The sequence below is a fragment of the Jaculus jaculus genome, chromosome 1 (assembly GCF_020740685.1).
Source record: "Jaculus jaculus isolate mJacJac1 chromosome 1, mJacJac1.mat.Y.cur, whole genome shotgun sequence".
Taxonomy (NCBI): domain Eukaryota; kingdom Metazoa; phylum Chordata; class Mammalia; order Rodentia; family Dipodidae; genus Jaculus; species Jaculus jaculus.
Window position 1 is genome coordinate 160,650,146 of NC_059102.1, and position 22,531 is coordinate 160,672,676.

Consider the following 22,531-nt stretch of genomic DNA (forward strand, 5'->3'; position numbering starts at 1 on the left):
CTCAACTAAAGATCAGCTGAAATTCTCAGGATGCACAAAATATACAAAATTTTAATAAGCCATGGGGTCCTAATCTAAGATTCATCTTTGATAATTCTCTAAGACTAGAGATATAAATTCACAATAAAAACAACCAGGGGCTGGAGAGATGGCTCAACAGTAAAGGAGCTTGTCTGTAAAGCCTAAAAACTTGGGTTTGATTCCACGGAAAGCTGGAAGCACAGTGGTATATGCATCTGGAGTTCATCTGCAGTGGCACTATGCCCTAACAAGCCTATTCTCTTTCTCTGCTAGCAAATAAACAAAAATATTTCTTAGAAAACACAAACCAACTTTCTGCCAGCTGGTCTACATGGAAGAGGTTATCAGCTCAGTTCCAGCAGGATTTTTCAGTGGCCTTGCAGCCCAAGGAGTCTTTAGCAATAGGGTCTTACCATCTATTCGTGGTGGGAAACCAAGGGCCTCGGCAATGGCCTATAATGTTTTGGGGGCATCAGGGACCTCCCTGGCCAACAACTCACTGGAGGTATTCCATCCCTGGCACTGAAAATTTTCTAACAACGGTCTATGGCTCCTAAGTGTTCCATTGTCTGAAATCAGAGGATTCCATATGATTTATTTGCATCTTCTTAGGTTTTGATTAGCCCTCCCTCCACCTTTCCTTTACTCAGTCTCTTCCCCTGACCTCACTTTGGGCCTTTTCACTCCTGTTAATCTATTCTTCTACTTGTAGTTCAATGGGAGAAAGAGATACCACCAGTGAAGATACTCAACAGTGGACACTGCAAGCCTTATCATTGGCCAGCCAGGCCAAATGAGCCAACGGGTGCAATAGTGGCACGTCTGTCATGGTGGAAACCAACTGCCCTCCAATTGGCCTGGAGGCCCACTCCATGGGGGAAACACATCCCTGATACTGAAAACTTAAAACAGGGGTAGTCATGAGCCCTAGGGGTGTAACATATGCTGATATCTGGAAAAATGTATACACTATGCTTATCAAACTGCCCAGTAAGCACTTCTCTTAATATTTATACCATTATATTAACACTACCCTCACTTTGGGTAGAGCATCTTCTCTTTTCAGATGGCAGTGACTTTGGGATGAGCCAGAAGGTATCACAGAGCTGGAAAGAAGTGACTGGAGTACTGAGTAACATCTCAATCACACCTTCCAAGGCTCAGGGTCTAATGCAGAAAAGGTGGCGGAAAGAATGTAAGAGCCAACTAAAGCAATCTACACATTTAATGCAATCCCTATCAAAATTCCAAAGGCATTCTTCATGGAAATAGAAAAAACAATCCAAAAATTCATTTGAAATCACAAAAAACCTCAAATATCTAAAATAATACTAAGCAACAAAAATAAGGCTGGTGGTATCACCATACCTGATTTTAACCTTTACTACAGAGCTATAGTAACAAAAACAGCATGGTACTGGCACAAAAACAGACATGTAGATCAGTGGAACAGTAAGCCCAAGTAGCTATAGCCACCTGATATTCGATAAAAATGCCAAAAATACTCATTGAAGAAACGACAGCCTCTTCAGCAAATGGTGTTGGGAAAACTGGATATATATCTGCAGAAGGATGAAAATAGATTCTTCTCTCTCGCCATGTACAAGAATTAAGTCCAAATGGATTAAAGACCTTAACATCAGACCTGAAACTCTGAAACTGCTAGAGGAAAAAGTAGGGGAAACCCTTCAACATATTGGTCTTGGCAAACACTTTCTGAATACAACCCCAATTGCTCAGGCAATAAAACCACAGATTAATCACTGGGACCTCATGAAATTACAAAGAGTCTGCACTGCAAAGGACACAGTGAAAAAAGCAAAGAGGCAACCTACAGAATGGGAAAAAATCTTCACCAGCTATATATCTGATACAGGATTTAATATCTAGGATATACAAAGAACTCAAAAAGTTAAATAATAAGGAATCAAACATGCCAATCAAAAAATGGGCTATGGAGCTAAATAGAACATTCTCAAAGGAAGAAATACGAATGGCATATAAGCATCTAAAAAAATGTTCTACGTCACTAGTCATCAGGGAAATGCAGATTAAAACTACATTGAGATTCCATCTCACTCTTGTCAGATTGGTCACCATCATGAAAACAAATGATCATAAATGTTGGCGGGGATGTGGAAAAAAAGGAAGCCTTCTACACTGCTGGTGGGAACACAATCTGGTCCAGCCATTGTGGAAATCAGTATGGAGGTTCCTAAAACAGGTAAAGATTGATCTACCATATGACCCAGCTATAGCACTCCTAGGCATATATCTGAAGGAATCATCTCATCTCCTTAGAAGTACGTGCTCAACCATGTTTATTGCTGCTCAATTTACAATAGCTGGGAAATGAAACCAGCCTAGATGTCCCTCAACAGATGAGTGGATGATGAAGATGTGGCACATTTATACAATGGAGTTCTACTCAGCAGTAAAGAAAAATGAAGTTATGAAATTTGCAGAAAAATGGATGGACCTGGAAAGGATTATACTAAGTGAGGTAACCCAGGCCCAGAAAGCCAAGTGCCACATGTTCTCTCTCATATGTGGATCCTAGCTACAGATAACTGGGCTTCTGCGTGAGAATGAAAATATTTAGTGGCAGAGGCCAGTAAGTTAAAAAGGAGACATAAAGGGAAGAGAAAGGAAGGGAGGAGGGTACTGAATAGGTCGATATTGTATATATGTAAGTACAATGATTGAGATGGGGAGGTAATATGATGGAGAATGGAATTTCAAAGGGGAAAGTGGGGGCGGGGAGGAAGGGAATTACCATGGGATTTTTTTTATAATCATGGAAAATGTTAATAAAAATTAAAAATAAGAGCCAAAGGAAGGGTAAGACTCCTTACAACGTACTCCCTCCAGACATAAAATGGCCTGGATATCCATGACCTCATAGTGCCTGACACTACCTACACAAGACCATCATAAGAGGAGGAAAAGACCATGACATCAAAATAAAAGAGAGACTGATTGAGATGGCAAGGGGATATGATGGAGAATGCAATTTCAAAGGAAAAGTGTTGGGGGGAGGGTATTATCATGGGATATTTTTTATAATCGTGGAAAATGTTAATAAAAATTGAGGAAAGAAAACAACCAAACAGGACTACTAAATTTTCTCTCATCATGGCTTATCAAAGTGTAAACAGCTGGGACAATGGCACACGCCTTTAATAACCGTACTTGGGAGGCAGAGGTAGGAGGATCATCGTGAGTTCATGGCCACCCTGAGACTACACAGTGAATTTCGAGGTCAGCCTGGGCTACAGTGAAACCCTATCTCAAAAAAAGAAGAAAGAACAAAAGTAAACCAGGCATGGTGGCACATGCCCTTAATCCCAGCACTTGGGAGGCAGAGGTTTCTTAGAAGGATCCCTATTAGCTCAAGGCCACCCTGGGCTACACCCTACCTCAAAACAAACAAACAAACAAAAAAAAGTATAGCCGGGCGTGGTGGCGCACACCTTTAATCCCAGCACTTGGGAGGCAGAGGTAGGAGGATTGCTGTGAGTTCGTGGCCACCCTGAGACTCCATAGTTAATTCCAGGTCAGCCTGGGCTGGAGTAAGACACTACCTTAAAAAAAAAAAAAAGATAAAAAAATGTATAAACAAAATGTCTACATAAGACATTCAACTGAGAATAGAGTACTTTTCACAGAAGACTGTAAGATTAGATTGTCAAAATCCTGAAGCACAGAATAAAACATCTGAACTAAGACATCAAAAGGTCTTTTATCTCAAATCAAGAAAACTAATCTAGGGACGTGGAAAACAGTTCATTAGGTTATAAGAGTACTAGCCACACAAGCATAAGGGCCTACAAGTACATGATTCACCCTAAGATCCATTCCTCAGTAAACATTAGGGCACGGACATACATACCAGTAATCCTACTCGTGTGTGTGTGTGTGTGTGTGTGTGTGTTGGGGGGCCTGAATCACTGGGGCTCACAATTCAGCAAGTCTGACATTAAACAACAGCTTTGCGGGGGCTGGAGTGATGGCTCAGTGCTTACTTATTAAAAGCCTGACAGCTGAGGCTCAATTCCCCAGTGCTCACATACAAAGTGGCACATGTGGGCTGGAGAGCTGGCTTAACAGTTAAGTCACTTGCTTGCGAAGCCTAAGGACCTATGTTTTATTCTCCAGATCCCACATTAGCCATATGCACAAAGGTAAAGTAAGCACAAGATGGTGATAAAGTGTATGGAGTTTGAATGCAGTGGCTGCTGAGGCCCAGGTGCACCAATTCTTTCTTTCCTTTGTGTGTCTCAAAAAGCGGCACATGTGCCTGGAGTTTGTTTGCACTAGCAGGAAGCCCTGGTGTGCCCATTCTCTCTCTCTGCTCACCAAAAAAACAAAAACAAAAAAAGCTGGGCGTGGTGGTGCACACCTTTAATCACAGCACTCGAGAGGCAGAGGTAGGAGGGTCACCATAAATTTGAGGGCACCCTGAGACTCCATAGTGAATTCCAGATCATCCTAGCCTAGAGTGAGACCCTACCCAGAAAAACCAAAAAAAAAAAAAAAAAAAAAAGCAGCATTTGGTTCAGTGAGAACTCATCTCAAAGAAACACACAGCACACAGATGAGCAAGGGACAGACACCCATCATTCTCTAGTCCTCTCCACCAGCACAAACAGGGAATGCACATCACATATACAAAAAAGAAAACTAATATAAACAATAGCCTGCTAACTACATTAAAATATTCAACATTAAGGTTTAAAGATATCAGGATCTCCAGCCTCTGTACATTGTGCATTTGGGTTTATGTGGGTATTAGGGATTCGAACCTATTTGTTATGTTTTACCTGAGTAATTTCTTTTTTCTCTGTTTTGGTTTTTCAAGTAGGATTTTTGCTCTAGCCCAGGCTGACCTGGAATTCACTATGTTAGTCTCAGCACTTGGGAAGCAGAGGTAGGAGGATTACCTTGAGTTCAATGTTACCCTCAGACTAACATAGTAAATTCCAGGTCAGCTTGTGCTACAGCAAAACCCTATTAGGAAAACCAAAACGAAAAAAAGAAAAATTACTCAGGTTTAGAGAGATGACTCAGTGGTTAAAGGCGCTTGCCTATAAAACCTAACAAATAGGTTCAAATCCCTAATACCCACATAAACCCAAATACACAAAATACAGAGGCTAGAGACCCTGGTATGGCCATTCTTTCTTCTTCTTCCTTTCTCCCCTTGCAAATATATATAATTTTTAACACATGGTTCCCTAAATGCCCTCTGGTCCCTAATCTTTGCTCACTGTGGTTATAGGTCTTCCTATAGGCCTTGTATGTGACAGGGCAGCATCATCAGCTGTTGTTAGACCTCAGCCAAAGCCAAGGAGTGGGCCAAGTTTGAGGTGGCTTTTGCATGGCCTTGTGTATGCTAAAGACCCCACAGGTGTCTAAGGAAAGCTCAGGGAGTAATATCAGGGACAGAGGTTTGGCTTAACTGTTATGGCCCTTGCCTGCAAAGCCTAAGGACCCAGGTTTGATTCCCCAGTACCCATGGAAGCCAGATGCACAAGGTGGCATATGCATCTGGAATTTTTTCTCCTCATCTGCCTCTCTCTTTCTTTCTCTCTCTCTCTTTCTCTGTCTCAAATATATAAAGAAATAAAATATTTTAAAAATCATTAAAAATATTTATAAGTATATCAGCCAAGCACAGAGATGGGACAATAGGACAAGCCTAGCAAGCTCTGAAATAGCTCCATGCAGGTCTATAAACAAGGATGAGCCCCTATGTACAGGGCAATCCATCCTAAGATGTCCTAGAAATAAGGCCAAGGCCAAGGCAGCTGTCACTGTGGATTTTCAAATGAAAAATGGAAGCCTCTGTGTATGTGCGCATGTGTGTATGTGTGTACACATAATGAATATGAACAATGACTCATGTGTACACATATCCAGAAAGAGCTTGATGCATAGCTCTGGACTATAACAATAGTTCTGGAATCAGCTTAGATGTTATTCCACTGAACACTCCCACACTGGAGTGGCTGTCCCCAACCTAGGGGCTCTAGGAACGGCCCCCCCCATTCTCCCCTGGAGCGTCTCCTCCACTGTATCTGCATCACCTCGCTTCCGAGTGGCACGGCTACAGTCTGCACTGAAGTGAAGCCAGGTGAGAGCGCAGACACTCGGTGAAGGACACTGACTTCTCCCTGCCATGTCTCCAAGAGCAAGCAGAGAGCTCGGGTTTGCCTGCTACAGGTGCTAAGCAGCAAGCACTCTTCTGCCTGTGGGCACAAGCTGGCTGTGGGCTTCTGGGCTCAGCTAGAATTGTCTGGAAGTGGATCCATCCATTATTGGCATGACCTCCTCAAGGCAGGACCTCATGAATGGAATCAGCAACTTTATGACCAGACTGGATAGAACTAGGTCCTTCCTTTTCAGCCCTTCTTCCTTCCAGCACGTGAAGATGTCTATTAAGCATCATTTTGGGGGGACAGGCTGGTCCTCACCAGACTCCAAGCCTGCGGGAGACTTACTTCTAGACCTGAGGCAGTGATAGAACCAATCACTTTCTGCCCTGCTCTTCCACAAGGGACCACACGACCTGTGTGTGTGCCTTCTGAAAGGTAATTGCAACCCTGTGTGAAGGAGGAGGTTGTATATCTTCTGCCTCTGGCGCTGTTGAAAACTCACTTGTAAACACATCCTGTTCTCTCTGTTCATGGACCAGTGAGCATGAGTTGTATGAAGAGGGGGAAAATAAAAAATCTAACTTTTAAAAAAAAAAATATATATATATATATATAATTTTTGTTGTTGTTTTTCAAGGTACAGTCTCACTCTAGTCCAGGCTGACACGGAATTCACTATGGTGTCTCAGGGTGGCCTCGAACTCATGGCGATCTTCCTACCTCTGCCTCCCGAGTGCTGGGATTAAAGGCGTGCACCACCAAGCCCGGCAAAAAATATATATTTTAAAAAAGAATTCAGAGGGTTGGAGAGATGCCTTAGAGGTTAAGGAGCTTGCCTGCAAAGCCAAAGAGCCGAGTTTAACTCCCCAGGACCCACGTTAAGACAGACTCACAAGGTGGCACATGTGTTTGGAGTTTGTTTGCAATGGCTGGAGGCCCTGGCGCACCCATTCTCTCTGCCTCTCTCCCTTTCATAAATAAATTAAATAAATATATAAATAAATAAATAAATAAATAAATAAATAAATAAGGAATTCAGAAGCCAGGCGTGGTGGCACATGGCTCTAATCCTAGCACTTTGGAAGGCAGTGGTTGGAGGATTGCCATGAGTTTGAGGCCACCCTGAGACTATATAGTGAATTCCAGGTCAGCCTGAGCTAGAGGGAGACCCCTTCTGGAGCACCCCCCCGCCAAAATTCTGATGTGTGGCTAGAGAAATGGCTTAGCAGTTAAGGCGTTTGCCTGCGGAGCCAAAGGACCCAGGTTCGATACGCCAGGACCCATGTAAACCAGATGCAGAGGGGAAACATGTATCTGGAGTTCGTTTGCAGTGGCTAGAGGCCCTGGTGTGCCCATTCTGTCTCTCTTCCTCTCTCTCTCTGCTTGCAAATTAATAATTTTTGTTTAAAATTCAGATGTTGGACTTCAGTGTGAATAGGAAGAAAACTCAGTAGCAAAGGCCAGTAAGCTATAAAAAGATATAAAGGGAAGAGAAAGGAAGGGCGGGGGTACTTACTTAATGGTATTGTGTTTATATGTAAGTAAAAGAACAGATTAATGGGGTGAAAAGGACTAGGTGAGGTAAAGGGAAGAGACTGAGTAAAGGAAAGGTGGAGGGAGGGCTAAGCAAAACGTAAGAGGCTATAAATAAATCATATGGAAACCTACTTTTTTGGACAATGGAACACCCAGGAGCCATAGATTGTTGCTAAAAAATTTTCAGTGCCAGGGGTGGGATACCTTCCAGTGAGTTGTTGGCCAGGGAGGTCCCTGATGCCCCCAAAACGTTACAGTCCATTGCTGAGGCCCTTGGTTTCCCACCAGGAATAGATAACAAGACCCTATTGATGAAGGCTCCACAAACTTGGGCTGCAAGTTCACTGAGAAATCCTGCTGGAACTGAGCTGATAACCTCTTCCATGTAGACCAGCTGCCAGAAAGCTGGAAGAAGCCATTCTACATGCAGTTCAATGGGAAAAAGAGATACCACCAGTGAAGATACTCAACAGTGGACACTGCAAGCCTTATATTTGGCCAGCCAGACCAAATGAGCCAATGGGTGCAAAAGTGGCACATCTGTCGTGGTAGAAACTGACTGCCCTCTAATTGGACTGTAGGCCCGCTCCGTGGGAGGGAATACATCCCTGATAACTGAAAACTTAAAACAGGGGTAGTCATGAGCCCTAGGGCTGTATAAAGTGTGCTGTTGTCTGGCTAAATGTATATCCTATGCTTATCAAACTGCCCAGTAAGCACTTCTCTTAATGTTCATGCCCATATATTACTGCTACTCTCACTTTTGGTAGAGAATCTTTATTCAGATGGCAGTGACCTTGGGAGAAGTCAGAAGGTATCATGGTGCTGGAAAGAAGTGACAGGCATGCTCAACACTGCAATATCTCTATCATACCTTCCAAGGCTCAGGGTCTATTGCAGAAGAGGTATCGGGAAGAATGTTAAGAGCCAAAGGAAGGGTTGGACTCCTTACAACGTGCCCCCTCCCCCCAAGACACAAAATGGCCTGGATATCAAGGACCTCACAGTGCCTGATACTACCTACACAAGACCATCGTAATAGAATGAAAAAATCATGACATCAAAATAAGAGAGACAGATTGAGATGGGGAAGGGATGTGATGGAGAATGGGAGTTTCAAGGGGATAGTGGGGGGAGGAAGGGCATTACAATGGATTTTTTTCTTCCAAGGTGGGGTCTCACTCTAGCCCTGGCTGATCTGGAATTCACCATGTAGTCTCACGGTGGCCTCGAACTCATGGCGAACCTCCTACCTCTGCCTCCCGAGTGCTGGGATTAAAGGCATGCACCACCACATCCAGCACCATGGGATTTTTTTTTTTATAATAATGAAAGTTGTTAATTTAAAAAAAATGTGAATGGCAACACAGAATATTTTATTCATATGAAATAGGTAAATCCACACGGACAGCAAGGAGATTTGTTGCTAAGGGCTAAGGACACAGAGAAATGAGATAGGACTGTTATTGATATGGGTTTCATTCAGGAGCAATGAAATTGTTGTGGAACTAAATAGCTATATTGTTCACACAAGATAAACAGAGGGTTCGAAAGATGGCTTAAAGGTTAAGGTGCTTGCCTATGAAGCCTAAGGACTCATGTTCAACTCTTCTGATCCCATGTGAGCCAGATGCACAATGTGATGTAAACATGCAGGTCACACATGTGCACAAGGTGGCACACGTGTCTGGAGTCCAGTTACAGTAGCTGGAGGCCGTGGCATGCCAATTCCCACCACCACCTTCTCCCTCTCACACACACTGTACCACACATAAGTAACAGAAGAGAATGTTAATTCATACACCAAACTTTACTAATCATATATTGAGTTACAAGATGTACACAAGCTGTTTATTCTCTACAACCCACCTCAACATCTACGGGATTTCTCTGTTAGGTCCTTATTAAGTTTCTACATGTATGTATATATAAATATTTCTAAAAAGAAATAAAAGGTTATTAATATCTGTTGAAAATGTGATCAGTTTATTATATTTCATAAAGGATTTTAATGGGAACACTCTGATATTACAAAAATATCATGGCCTTACAGTGACTGGACCTTAGGCCTACCTTTTTATCTATATAACATTTTTTGCCACTAAAATAAGAGGCTAGAGTACAGAACAGCTTTAACATATTGCATTAAAAAGTACACTAATGGTGCCAGACATGATGGTACATGCCTTAAAACCCAGTACTCAGGAGAGGTACACTGATAAATTGACATGGTTGAAAAAGCTTACTATTTTTAATTTACAAATTCAATCAAGTTAGCCCTCAAATATCCTCTGGAACACATCAGATTAACTTCCACAGACATCAACATTATATAAAATACTTAGCACATGTGAAAAAAATATCACAGTAATTAAAACAAGACAATATAATGGATAAAATAAAGCATCAGTCATCTATAGATTTTGTTAAATGCTTATTTATAGCCAGGCGTGGTGGCACACACCTTTAATCCCAGCATTTGAGAAGGAGAGGTAAGATTGTCCTGAATTCCAAGCTACTCCGAGACTACACAGTGAATTCCAGGACAGCCTGGACTATAGCAAGACTCAACCTCAAAAAACCTAAACAAGGGCTGGAGAGATGGCTTAGAGGTTAAGCTCTTGCCTGTGAAGCCTAAGGACCCCGGTTCGAGGCTCGGTTCCCCAGGTCCCACGTTAGCCAGATGCACAAGGGGGGCGCACGCGTCTGGAGTTCGTTTGCAGAGGCTGGAAGCCCTGGCGCGCCCATTCTCTCTCTCTCCCTCTACCTGTCTTTCTCTCTGTGTCTGTTGCTCTCAAATAAAAAAAAAAAAAAAAAAAAAAAAAAAAAAAAAACCTAAACAAGAGCCGGGTGTGGTGGCACACGCCTTTAATCCCAGCACTTGGGAGGCAGAGGTAGGAGGATCACTCTGAGTTTGAGGGCACCCTGAGACTCCATAGTAAATTCCAGGTCAGCTTGGGCTAGATTGAGACCCTACCTCAAAAAAACGGAAAAAAAAAAAAAAACCCAAAGCTGCTTCATGATTTTTTTTTTTTTTTTTTTTTTGGTGAGATGGGGAGAATGCTGAGGCTGCAGTATGGCTCAAGGATGGATATATGAATCAAAATGACACTAAAAACTAGTGTCAAAATGCTACTTATTATGAACAGATGACCCTAAAATTCTGAAGTCAGGTTTAACTTACCTGACCACAAATAAGCTCTTCACAAATCCAAGTAGCCAAAAAAAAAAAAGAGTGGAAGTGTTCTACCTTTTCAAACAACATTGCTTGCTGTCCTTCATAGTATAATCAATTTTTATTTAGTATTTTTATAAGACATTCAACCATAATGCCACCCTAATTCTGCAAAGGAAAAAAATCATGTGCGCAAAATAGCACATTTACCCTCTTAAGTTCATGGTGAAGCAAGGCATCTCAACTATATTTTTATTTGTTTGTTTTGTTTTTCAAGGTAGGGTTATCATTCCAGCCCAGGCTGGCCAGGAATTCACTATGTAGTCTCAGGGTGGCTTCGAATTCATGGCGCTCTTCCTACCTCTACTACCCAAGTGCTAGCATGTGCCACTATGCCTGGCTCTCAACTATAATCTAAACAAAAAGTAAAGAATTGGGAACAAGCAAATAACATTTGTTAGTGTTCAAGCCACCTTGATAATATACATCTTGAGAAACTGTTAAGTGAAGATGTGAGGGCTGGAGAGATGGCTTTAGCAGTTAAGGCATCTGCCTGCAAAGGCAAAGGACCTAGGTTCAATTCTACAGGACCTACGTAAGCCAGATGCACAAGGTGGCGCATGCATCTGGAGTTTGTTTGCAGTGGCTGGAGGCCCTGGCACACCTATTCTCTCCCTCCCTCTCTCTCTGACTCTCTCTCAAATAAATAAGTATTTAAAAAATGGGAAATTCTGCTGGGCATGGTAGTGTATACTTTTAATCCCATCACTTGGAAGGCAGAAGTAGGAGGATCACTCTGTTCTCTGATGTTCTATGTTTTTTACTTCCTTTATATAGTCCCAGAACAATTATTTTTCTTTTTTTCTATTTTTATTATTTTAGTTGTATGTGTGTTTATGAATGACCATGTGTGGATGGGATGTTTTGACTCTACTTTTTTTGTGCATCTGGTGCTACATGGCTATTAGGTAATTGAACAAGGACCATTAGGTTTAACAAGCAAGTGCCTTTAAGCACTGAGCCGTATCTCCAGCTTGCCACCTACTATTGAGACAGGGCTTCTCTTGCTACTGTCTTGTGAGCTTTCAGATTCTACTGGCTGTTTCCCAGTGTCATAGACTGGTTAAGATCACAGGTATTTGTAACTTTGTGTGGCTTTAGATGAGTGCTAAAGAGGACTGAACTTGGCTTTACTAGCTTCCATGCAAGTGTTTTTTTTGGTTTTTTTTTTCCCCCGAGGTAGGGTCTCACTCTGATTCAGGCTGACCTGGAATTAACTATGTAGTCACAGGGTAGCCTTGAACTCACAACAATCCTCCTACCTCTGCCTCCTGAGTGCTAGGATTAAAGGTGTGCGCCACCACGCCCAGCCAATGCAAAGGCTTTTAACTGCTGAAACATCGCCCTAGTTCCTTTCCCCCATCATTTGAGACAGGGTCTCATGTATCCCAAGCTGGTTTCAAATCAGAGATGACCATGAACTTCTGGACCCACCTGCCTCCACTTCCCTAGGATTACATATGTGTACCAACAAGTATGGGTTAAGTGAGTTCCCAGCCAGCCTGAGATATACAGCCTGTCACACAGCAAAGTAAAACAACCAAATACAAAAACCTTTGACCTCTTCAATTCTGACATTTAAAAAGGAGCGTGAGCTGGGTGTGGTGGCGCATGCCTTTAGTCTCAAAACTTGGAAGGAAGAGGTAGGTGGATCGCCATGAGTTCAAAGCCACCCTGAGACTATATACTGAATTCTAGAATTCTAGGTCAGCCTATACTAGAGTGAAACCCTACCTTGATTAAGCGGTGGGGGTGAGGGAAGACTGAGCAATGAAATAGTAAGTCTACTTACTTACTTCCTGAAGTAAAGATCTTATTTAACATTTTTGAGACAGGGTCTTGCTATATAACCCAGATGGCCTTCAATCTGGAATATCCTACCTTAATCTCCCCAATACTGTGATCATATGTCCACCAGCATGCCCTGCAGAAAGGAATATTTTCTTTGTTTTTCACTATCTATGTGTGTGTGGCAGGATGTCAGCTCTTACTTCTACCTTGTTTGAGGTAAGGTCTCTTTTTACCAGGCTAGCTGACCTGAGTCCTCCCAGCATTTTCCAGTCTCCACCTCCTATCTCTCTCATACAAGGGCTAGGAATACAGACAATTGATGTGCATCTTTTTTTTTTTATTAGTATTTTATTTTTACTTATGAGAGAAAGAAAATGAGGCAGAAGAAGAGAGAAAGAATGGGTGTACTAGAGCCTTCAACCACTGCAAAGGAACTCCAGATGCATGCACCAACTTGTGCAGCTGGCTCATGTAGGTCCTGGGGAATTGAACCGAGGTCCTTTGGCTTTCCAGGCAAGCACCTTAACCACTGACCCATCTCTCCAGCCCACTGATCTTACATCTTTACACAGGAGTTCTAAGAATTTGAATTCAGGCCTTCACACATGCACATCAAGCACTTTACACAATAAGCCATCTCCCCAGACCCCAAGGGGAGATATTAAAAGGCCAAATCATAAAGAAATCTGGGCTGGAGTGATGGCTTAGCAGTTAAGCACTTGTCTGTGAAGCCTAAGGACCTTGGTTCAAGGTTCGATTCCCCAGGATCCATGTTAGCCAGATGTAGAAGGGAGCACACCTATCTGGAGTTCATTTGCAGTGATTACAGGCCCTGGCATGCCCATTCCCTTTCTCTCTCTCTTCTCTGTACCTCTAAATAAATAAATTAATTTTTTTTAAAAAGAAAAATAACCAAATTTACCAGGCATGGTAGCATCACACTTTTAATCCCAGCACTGAGGAGACAGAGGTAAGAGGACTGCCATGAGTTTGAGGCCACCTTGATACTACATAGTGAATTCCAGGTCAGCCTGGGCTACAGCAAGCCTCTACCTCAAAAACAACAACAAAAAATTAGCAAACTTGACATTTATGAAAATTCATGTGCAGAAGTTTTAGAAGGAACTGGAATAAAGATCAAGAGCTGATATTTTCAATTACTCCCTACAAAAACATATTCCTCCCTATCCCACATTAAACTCCTATCAAGACCTCTATCCTTCTAAGCATTTAGTCACTCTATTTGTGCCAGCTAAAGTTTAAGAAGAAAAAAATTATGACTTCATTTCTGGATTTACCTCGTTTACCCTTCTGCAGGTCCTTCAGTTTGTTCCTAACCATCCTTCCCCCCCCCCCCATTTTCTTTTTCCCCTCTTTTTATACAGGATCCTGATATGTAGCTACAGCTGGCCTAGACTGGCCCAAAACTCATTGCAATCCCAAAAGCTGAGTTTATAGGCATAAGCCTGGCTCTTAAACACTGATCTGACATAAATGCTGTAGAGCCAGGCATGGTTGTGCACACCTTTAATTCCAACACCTGGGAGGCAGAGGTAGGAAGATCATTAAGAGTTCAAGACCAGCCTGAAACTACATAGTGATTTCGAGGTCATCAGCCTGGCCTAGAACAAGGCCCTACCTTAAAAAAAAAAAAAAAAAAAAAAAAGTATGCTCAAAGGTAAGGAAGGAAAGAGCACCTTTATTTGTGTCTGACAGTATGGAAGTCTCCACCTCCCATCTCTCTCATACGAGGGCTAGGAATACAGACAATTGATGTGCATCTTTTTTTATTGATATTTTACTTTTATTTATGAGAGAGAGAGAATGAGGCAGAAGATAAGAAAAAGAATGGGTGTGCTAGGGCCTTCAACCACTGCAAAGGAACTCCAGATGCATGCACCAACGTGTGCATCTGGCTCACGTAGGTCCTGGGGAATTGAACCGAGGTCCTTCCTTTTTACCTGAACTGACTGTGGACAAGATGGTGGTAGCAAAACTGTTAACAGAAGACTATGGGGGACTGGAGAGATGGCTTAGCGGTGAAGGAGTTCACCTGCAAAACCAAAGGACTGAGGTTCAATTCCCGAGGACCCATGTAAGCCATACACACAACAGAGCGCATGCATCTGCAGTTCCTTTGCAGTGGCTAGAGGCCCTGGTGCGCCCATTCACTCTCTCTCTCCTATCCTCCCTCTTTTGCTTTCAAATAAAAATAAATAAAAAAAAAAGAGAGATGACTGTGATAACAGTGTGGCAATTAACATCATTTCATCACTCTATTGTATTGTTTAACCCTAAAACTTTTAATTTTCTTCAATCCAGTTTATTATAAATGCTTAGTTTTAGTCTGTGCATTATAGCTTGTATGCATGTATTTTTTAAATATATTTTATTTATCTGAGAAAAAAAAGTGGGAGGGAGAGAATGGGCATGCTAGGGCCTCCAGCCACTGCAAACGATTTCTAGATGCATGAGCCCCCTTGTCCATCTGGCTTACCTGACTCCTAGAGAATCAAACGTAGGTCCTTTGGTTTTGCACGCAAATGCCTTAACCACTAAGCCATCCCCTCCAGGCCATATATATGTATTTTTAATATCTTATTTATTTAAGAGAAACAGAGAGAAAGAGACAAATAGAAACAATGGGCATGCCAATGGCTCCAGCCACTACAAATGAGCTGCAGACATATGCCCCACCTAGTGCATCTGGCTTACTTCCTTAATGGTTGAGCCATCTTTCTAGCTTTAATTTTTGTTTAGGTAATAGATTAAGGAATAGTATCTTGTGTTACAGTATTTTCCATAGGTGGCAGTAAATACTCATCTTGTTTTATATTCTGTAATACTGGAAATTAAAGTTAAGTTTTGCCCATGTTAGGCAAGCCCTGAACCAGTAAACCATATCCCAGTCTGAAAATGCATCTTTCATAATGTCCTACACTCAGCTGGGTGTGGTGGTGCACACCTTTAATCCCAGCGCTTGGGAGGCAGAGGTAGGAGGACCACAGTGAGTTTGAGGGCACCTTGAGACTACATAGTGAGTTCCAGGTCAGCCTGGGCTCTTAGAGTGAGACCCTACCTTAAAAAAAAAAAAAAAAATAGGGCTGGAGAGATGGCTTAGCAGTTAAGCAATTGCCAGTGAAGCCTAAGGACCCCAGTTCGAGGCTCGATTCCCCAGGACCCACGTAAGCCAGATGCACAAGGGGGCACATGCATCTGGAGTTTGTTTGCAGTGGCTAGAGGCCCTGGCATGTCCATTCTCTCTCTTTCTCTCTCTCTGCCTCTTTTTCTCTCTGTCTGTCATTCTCAAATAAATAAATAAAAAATTTAAAAAAAATGGAGCTGGAGAGATGGCTTAGTGGTTAAGCCCTTGCCTGTGAAGCCTAAGGACCCCGGTTCGAGGCTCGATTCCCGAGGACCCACGTTAGCCAGATGCACAAGGGGGCACATGCATCTGGAGTTCGTTTGTAGTGGCTGGAAGCCCTGGTGCGCCCATTCTCTCTCTCTCTCACTGCCTCTTTCACTCTCAATCTCTCTCATATAAATAAATAAATAAACAAAAAAAATTTTTAATGTTGAATATATTCATATGACAAGTACATGAAGAACTTCTCAATAACTATGTCATCAGAGAATTATACTAAAACAAGATATTACCATACACCAATTAATATGCAAAAACTGGCTTGGTGTGTGGTGCACACCTTTAACCCCAGCACTTGGGAGGCAAAGGTAGGAGGATTGCCGTGAGTTTGGTTACCTTGAGAATACATAGTGCATTCCAGGTCAGCATGGGCTAGAGGGGTGGCAATTGTCCTACCTCTGCCTCCCAAGTGCTGGAATTAAAGACATGCACCACCATGTCCGGCTACTGACATGTATATGTACTGTATGTATGTATGTATGTATGTATGTATGTATGTATGTATGTATGTGTGTGTATACATATAATTTTGTCTTTTCTAAAATAGGGAATCATGTAGCTTGTAGCCTTTTTCTTTTATTTTAATTTTATTTGAGACAAAGAGGCAAAGAGAGAGAGAGAGAATGGGCACACCAGGGCCTTACGCACTGTAAATGAACTACAAATGCACATGTCACTTTGGCCTACCTGGATACTGGAAAATTAAACCTGGTCATTAGGCCTCGCAGGTAAGTGTGCCGTAACTGCTAAGCCATCTCTCCAGCCCTACTTAATCATTTCTATGTGTGTATATAGGCATGTGTGGAGGTCAGAGGACATCTTTGAGGTGTTTGTACTCCACCTTTGAGTCAGGGGCTCTTACTTCTACAAAGGAAATGCTAGACTGTAAATAAATGTCAAATTAGCTGTTCTGTGAGTCTTAGATTTTCCTTGTTCCATACCATTTTACATTTGGCTTTATGTGGGTAATGGGCAACTGAACATAGACTAGCAGGGTCTGCAAGTAAGTCTCTTTAACCACTAAACTATCTCCTCAACCCATTACTTTTTGATTGATTGGTTGGTTGGTTTTTCGAGGTGGGGTCTTACTGTATCCCAGACTGACCTGAAACTCACTTTTTTAGTCTCAGGCGACCTAGAACTCTCAGCAATCCTCCTATCCTACCTCTGCCTCCTGAGTGCTGGGATTAAAGGTGTGCGCCACCACTTCTGGCTGTTTCTTGTTTTTATTGATTTATTTGAGAGAGACAGAGAAAGAGTGATAGAGAGAGAGAGAAAGGGTGCACCAGGGCCTCCAGCCACTACAAAATAACTCCACATGCATGTGCCACCTTGTGGATCTGGCTTATGTGGGTCCTGGAGAATCAAGCCTCAAACTGGGGTCCTAAGGCTTCACAGGCAAGCAAGTGCCTAACTGCTAAGCCATTTCTCCAGCCCTGTTTTTAAGGCAGGGTCTTTAAGGCCTCACTGCAGCCTAAGCTGACCTGGGACTCTATAACCTATAACTTAGGCTAGTCTTGAAATCAGAGTAGCCTCCTGAGTGCTGGAATTAAAGTCGTAAGCCACCACACTGGGCTCTATCTTTCCATTTCTGCAGTGCTTCGATCAAACCTTTGTACATGCTAGGCAAGTACTCTCCATTGAATTCTATCAACAGCCCAGCTTTTTTTTTCCAGCTTATTTATTTTTATTGCTGAATAATATTCTATGGACTGGATGTACGAAAGTTTATCCATTTGCATACTGGAGGACATCTTGGTTGCTTCTAATATTAAGCAATTATGAATAAAGTTGGTCCCAATATGTATGAAGTTCTGCTACTACAGTTTTGTGAGACCAAGCTACACTTGAACTATTTACTGCATACAATGACAAACCTAGGAAGGGCTTGGTGACACAACTTTAATCCCAGCACTTGGGAAGCAGCATGAGTTCAAGGCTACCCTGAGACTACATAGTAAATTCCAGGTCAACCTGGACTAGAGGAAAAACCTACCTCAAAAAACAAACAAACAAAAAATACTGGGTTGGAAATATAGCTAAGTGGGCAAGTGTATTTAGTTTCAAAGTCTGACAACCCAGGTTCAATAACCCAGAACCCACATAGACCCAGATGAACAAAATGGCACATGCCTCTAAAGTTCGTTTGCAGCAAAAAGGCCATACCTTTCTGCCTGAAAATAATTTTTTAAAAAAAGGAGCCAGTTTTTTGTTTGTTTGGTTTGATTTTTTCAGGTAGGGCCTGACTCTAGCCCAGGCTGACCTGGAACTCACTATGTAGTCTCAGGTGGCCTTTACACCTGGCTAAAATCTTTTATTTTTTAAAATGTTTCAATTTACTTACTTGAGAGAAGCAGATGGGGGAGAGGGGAACAGTGGCGCACACCTTTATTCCCAGCACTCTAGAGGCAGAGGTAGGAGGATTGCCATGAGTTAAGGCCACCCAGAGACTACATAGTGAATTCCCAGTCAGCCTGGGCTAGAGTGAAACTCTACCTCAAAAAATAAAAGTAAGTAAATAAATACATATAAACTAAGAAAAAAAGAAGATGGGGTAGAGAAATGGGCCTGCCTGGGCCTCCAGCCACTGTTAATGAAATCCAGATGCATGCACCACCTTGCACATCTGGCTTATGTTGGCAATGGGGAATCAAACCTGAGTCCTTTGGCTTCACAGCCATGTGCCTTAACCTCTAAGCCACCTCTCTAGACACTCATTTTTAAAAAGTCTTAGTTTAATTTTGCATTGTTTAAATACTCAACTCTCCTCACCCCCCAAGCAAAGGAAGTTTGTTGTGAAAATGTCCACCGTCTGGGCAAGCACTGCTTAGTGTGTCTGTGGACATGAGGAAAGAACAGATTACTCGTTTGATTTTTTTATTTTTTGTTTTTCGAGATAGGGTCTCACTCTGGTCCAGGCCGACCTGTAATTAACTCTGTAGTCTTGGCCTTGTAGTCATGGTGATCCTCCTACCTCTACCTCCCAAGTGCTGGGATTAAAGGCGTGCGCCACCGCACCTGGATAGATTACTCCTTTTAAATTAGAACTCAGAAAAGTGTGCAGGCTCACAATAAAGATCAGTAAGCAGCTATTTAGTTTTAAAAGAAGTTAATAGCACTGCAGAAGGGTGGTGAGGCCCAGGACTCAAGAGGTAGAACTACGGGCATTGCTCTAAATTCAAGGTCAGCCTGGGCTAAAGTAAAACCCTACCTTAAAAACAAAGAAAAAAATGGGGGGGGGGGTGCCTGGGGAGATGGCTTAGTGGTTAAGGTACTTGACTGTGAGGCTCAAGGACCAAGGTTGGACTCTTCAAAACCCATGTAAGCCAAATGGACAAAGTGGCACAAGTACACAAGGTCACACATGCGCCAAGACTGCAGTGGCTGGAGGTCCTAGCCACCAATTCTCTCTCTCTGTTGCTCTCACTCTTGTTCTCATGTTTTAAAAAAAGCCATTCTATCGGGTTTGCCTCAAAATGAACAAATAAATAAAGTACCTCTTGGGCTGGAGAGATGGCTTAGTAGTTAAAGCACTTGCCTTCAAAGCCATGGACACAGGTTTGATCCCCCAGGACCCATGTAAGCCAGATGCACAAGGTGGCATATGCATCTGGAGTTCGTTTGCAGTGGCTGGATGCCTGGTGTGCCCACTCTTCCCCCCTCCTATCTTTCTCTCTCTCAGTAAATAAAATAAAATAAGGACTGGAGAGATGGTGTAGCGGTTAAGCGCTTGCCTGTGAAGCCTAAGGACCCCGGTTCGAGGCTCGGTTCCCCAGGTCCCACGTTAGCCAGATGCACAAGGGGGCGCATGTGTCTGGAGTTCGTTTGCAGAGGCTGGAAGCCCTGGCGCGCCCATTCTCTCTCTTTCCCTCTATCTGTCTTTCTCTCTGTGTCTGTCGCTCTCAAATAAATAAATAAAATTAAAAAATAAAATAAAATAAAATAAAAATATATAAATTACCTCTTTAACTGCCTCAGCTGAAGAAGCAAAAAAAGGGGGGTTGGGCTAGAGAGATGGCTTAGGGGTTAAGGTGGTTGCCTACAAAGCCAAAGGACCCAAGGTTTGATTCCCCAGAACTCACATAAGCCATATGCACAAGAGGTACATCTGTCTGGAGTTCATTGACAGTGGCTAGACACCTTGGCGTGCCCATTCTCTATCTGTCTCTCTCCTATCTCTGCTTGCAAATAAATAAATAAAATATGTACAAGAGGGCTGGAGAGATGGCTTAGCGGTTAAGCGCTTGCCTGTGAAGCCTAAGAACCCCGGGTCAAGGCTCAATGCCCCAGGACCCACGTTAGCCAGATGCACAAGGGGGCGCACACATCTGGAGTTCGTTTGCAGTGGCTGGAGGCCATGGTGCACCCATTCTCTCCCTCCCTCTCTCTCTGTCACTCTCAAATAAATAAATAAAAATGAACAAAAAATTTTTTAAAAATAAGTACAAGAACTTGGACAATCTCAAAGGACACAAATAGTCTGATGTTTATTTTCTAATGACCAAAAGAAATGGAACAAGCAGATATCACAACTTATCATTCCTGGACACTCCATTTCTTTTTACTTTTACTTTATTTCCTTTTTTTGTTTGTTTGTTTTTTTGAGGTAGGGCCTTGTTCTAACCCAGGCTAACCTGAAATTCACTATGTAGTCTCAGGTGGGTCTCAAACTCACAGCAATCTTCCTACCTCTGTCTTAAGAGTGCTGAGATTAAAGGCGTGCGCCACCACACCCAGCAATACCTTATTTTATTTAGAAAAGGGGGAAGAGCCAGGTGTAGTGGTGCACGCCTTTAATCACAGCACTCAGGAGGCAGAGGTAGGAGGATCGCCGTGAATTCAAGGGTACCCTGAGATTCCATAATGAATTCCAGGTCAGCCTGGGCTAGAGTGAGACCCTACCTCAAAAAACCAAAAAAAATAAAAAATAAGATAAAAAAATAACAATAAAAAAGGGGGGAGGAAGAAATTAAGAAGGGAAGGAAGGAAGGAGGGGAGGGAAGAAGGGGGGGGCATGCGTGTGTGCAAGAGGTTAGACAAAAAGAGACTATGGGCATGCCAGGGCCTCTGGCCACTACAAACTTCAGATGCATACACGAGTTTGTGCATCTGGCTTTTTTCCATTGGTACTGATGATTCAAACTTGGGCAGTCAGTCTTTGTTCACAAGCACCTTTATTAAAAGGATTTTTTTTTCTGTATTTATTTACAAAGAGAGAGAATGGGCACACTAGGGCCTCTTGCCACTGCAAACTCTAGACCCATGCACCACTCTGTGCATCTAGCTTTACGTGGGTACTGGGGAATTGAACCTGGGCTGTCACATTTTGCAAGCACCTTTAACCTCTTAAGCATCTTCTCTCCAGCCCAACCTTAATTAAGGCTTTGTATTAGCTAATCATCATACCTGGAGTTCTCTTGATCCTTATCTGATTCCTCAAACCCTTGAACACAAGATTGGCATCAATGAGATCTTCTCTGACCAACCAATGTCAAAGAATGATCTCCACTCTGCCAATATCTCAAAAGTGAGTTCAAGACCAGGCTGGGGCTACAGAGTATTAGAGATCAGCAAACAAACAAACAAAATCATCATCCTTAAAATTTCTTCAAAGCATTCAGCACAGTATGAAACCACAATATTTGAAAATTCAAGTGTATGCTCTCAACAAACATTTAAGTGAATAAATCTCCTGAATGAGAAAGATGATGCCTGAAATTCATCAGCTAAGCTTATATAAAATATGACCTGGGGTTGGAGAGTTGGCTTTGTGGTTAAGGTGCGAAACCTAAGGACCCAAGTTCAATTTTCCAGTACCCATGTAAGCCATATGCACAAGGTGGTACATGTGTCTAGAGTTTACAGTGGCTAGAAGCCCTGGCAAGCCCATTCTCTATCTTCCTCTCTCTCTAATAAATTTTTTTAAATTAAAAAAAAAAAATGACTTGGCATTGTGGTGTACACCTTTAATAACAGCATTTAGGAGATAGAAGTAGGAGGATCACTGTGAGTTTGAGGCCAGCTTAGGGCTACAGAATTAGTTCCAGATTAGTAACGGTTTAGAGTGAGACTCAAAAAAACAAAAACAAACAAAAAAAAAAAAAACAGAAGTAGCCAGGTGTGATGGCACACCCCTTTATCCTAGCACTTGGGAGGCAGAGGTAGGAGGACCATAGGAGGATCAACCTGAGTTCAAGGCCACCATGAGACTACACGGTGAGGCTTTTAGTAGTACTTAGTATACTTTGGAACAATACTGTCTACCTTGTTTTTTTTTTTAATATTTATTTTTACTTTTACTGATTTATTTGTGAGATGGGGGAGGGGAAGAAACAGAAAGAGAGAGGCAGATACAGAATGGGCACA

At 42.4% G+C, this 22,531-nt stretch overlaps 1 protein-coding gene across 4 annotated transcripts in view; it reads right to left on the reverse strand.

The window, feature by feature from the left end:
- The window catches only part of Kdm2a (lysine demethylase 2A), a 126,870-nt gene that overhangs the window by 80,097 nt on the left and 24,242 nt on the right, over positions 1-22,531 (reverse strand). The gene's annotated exons all lie outside the window — the stretch shown is intronic.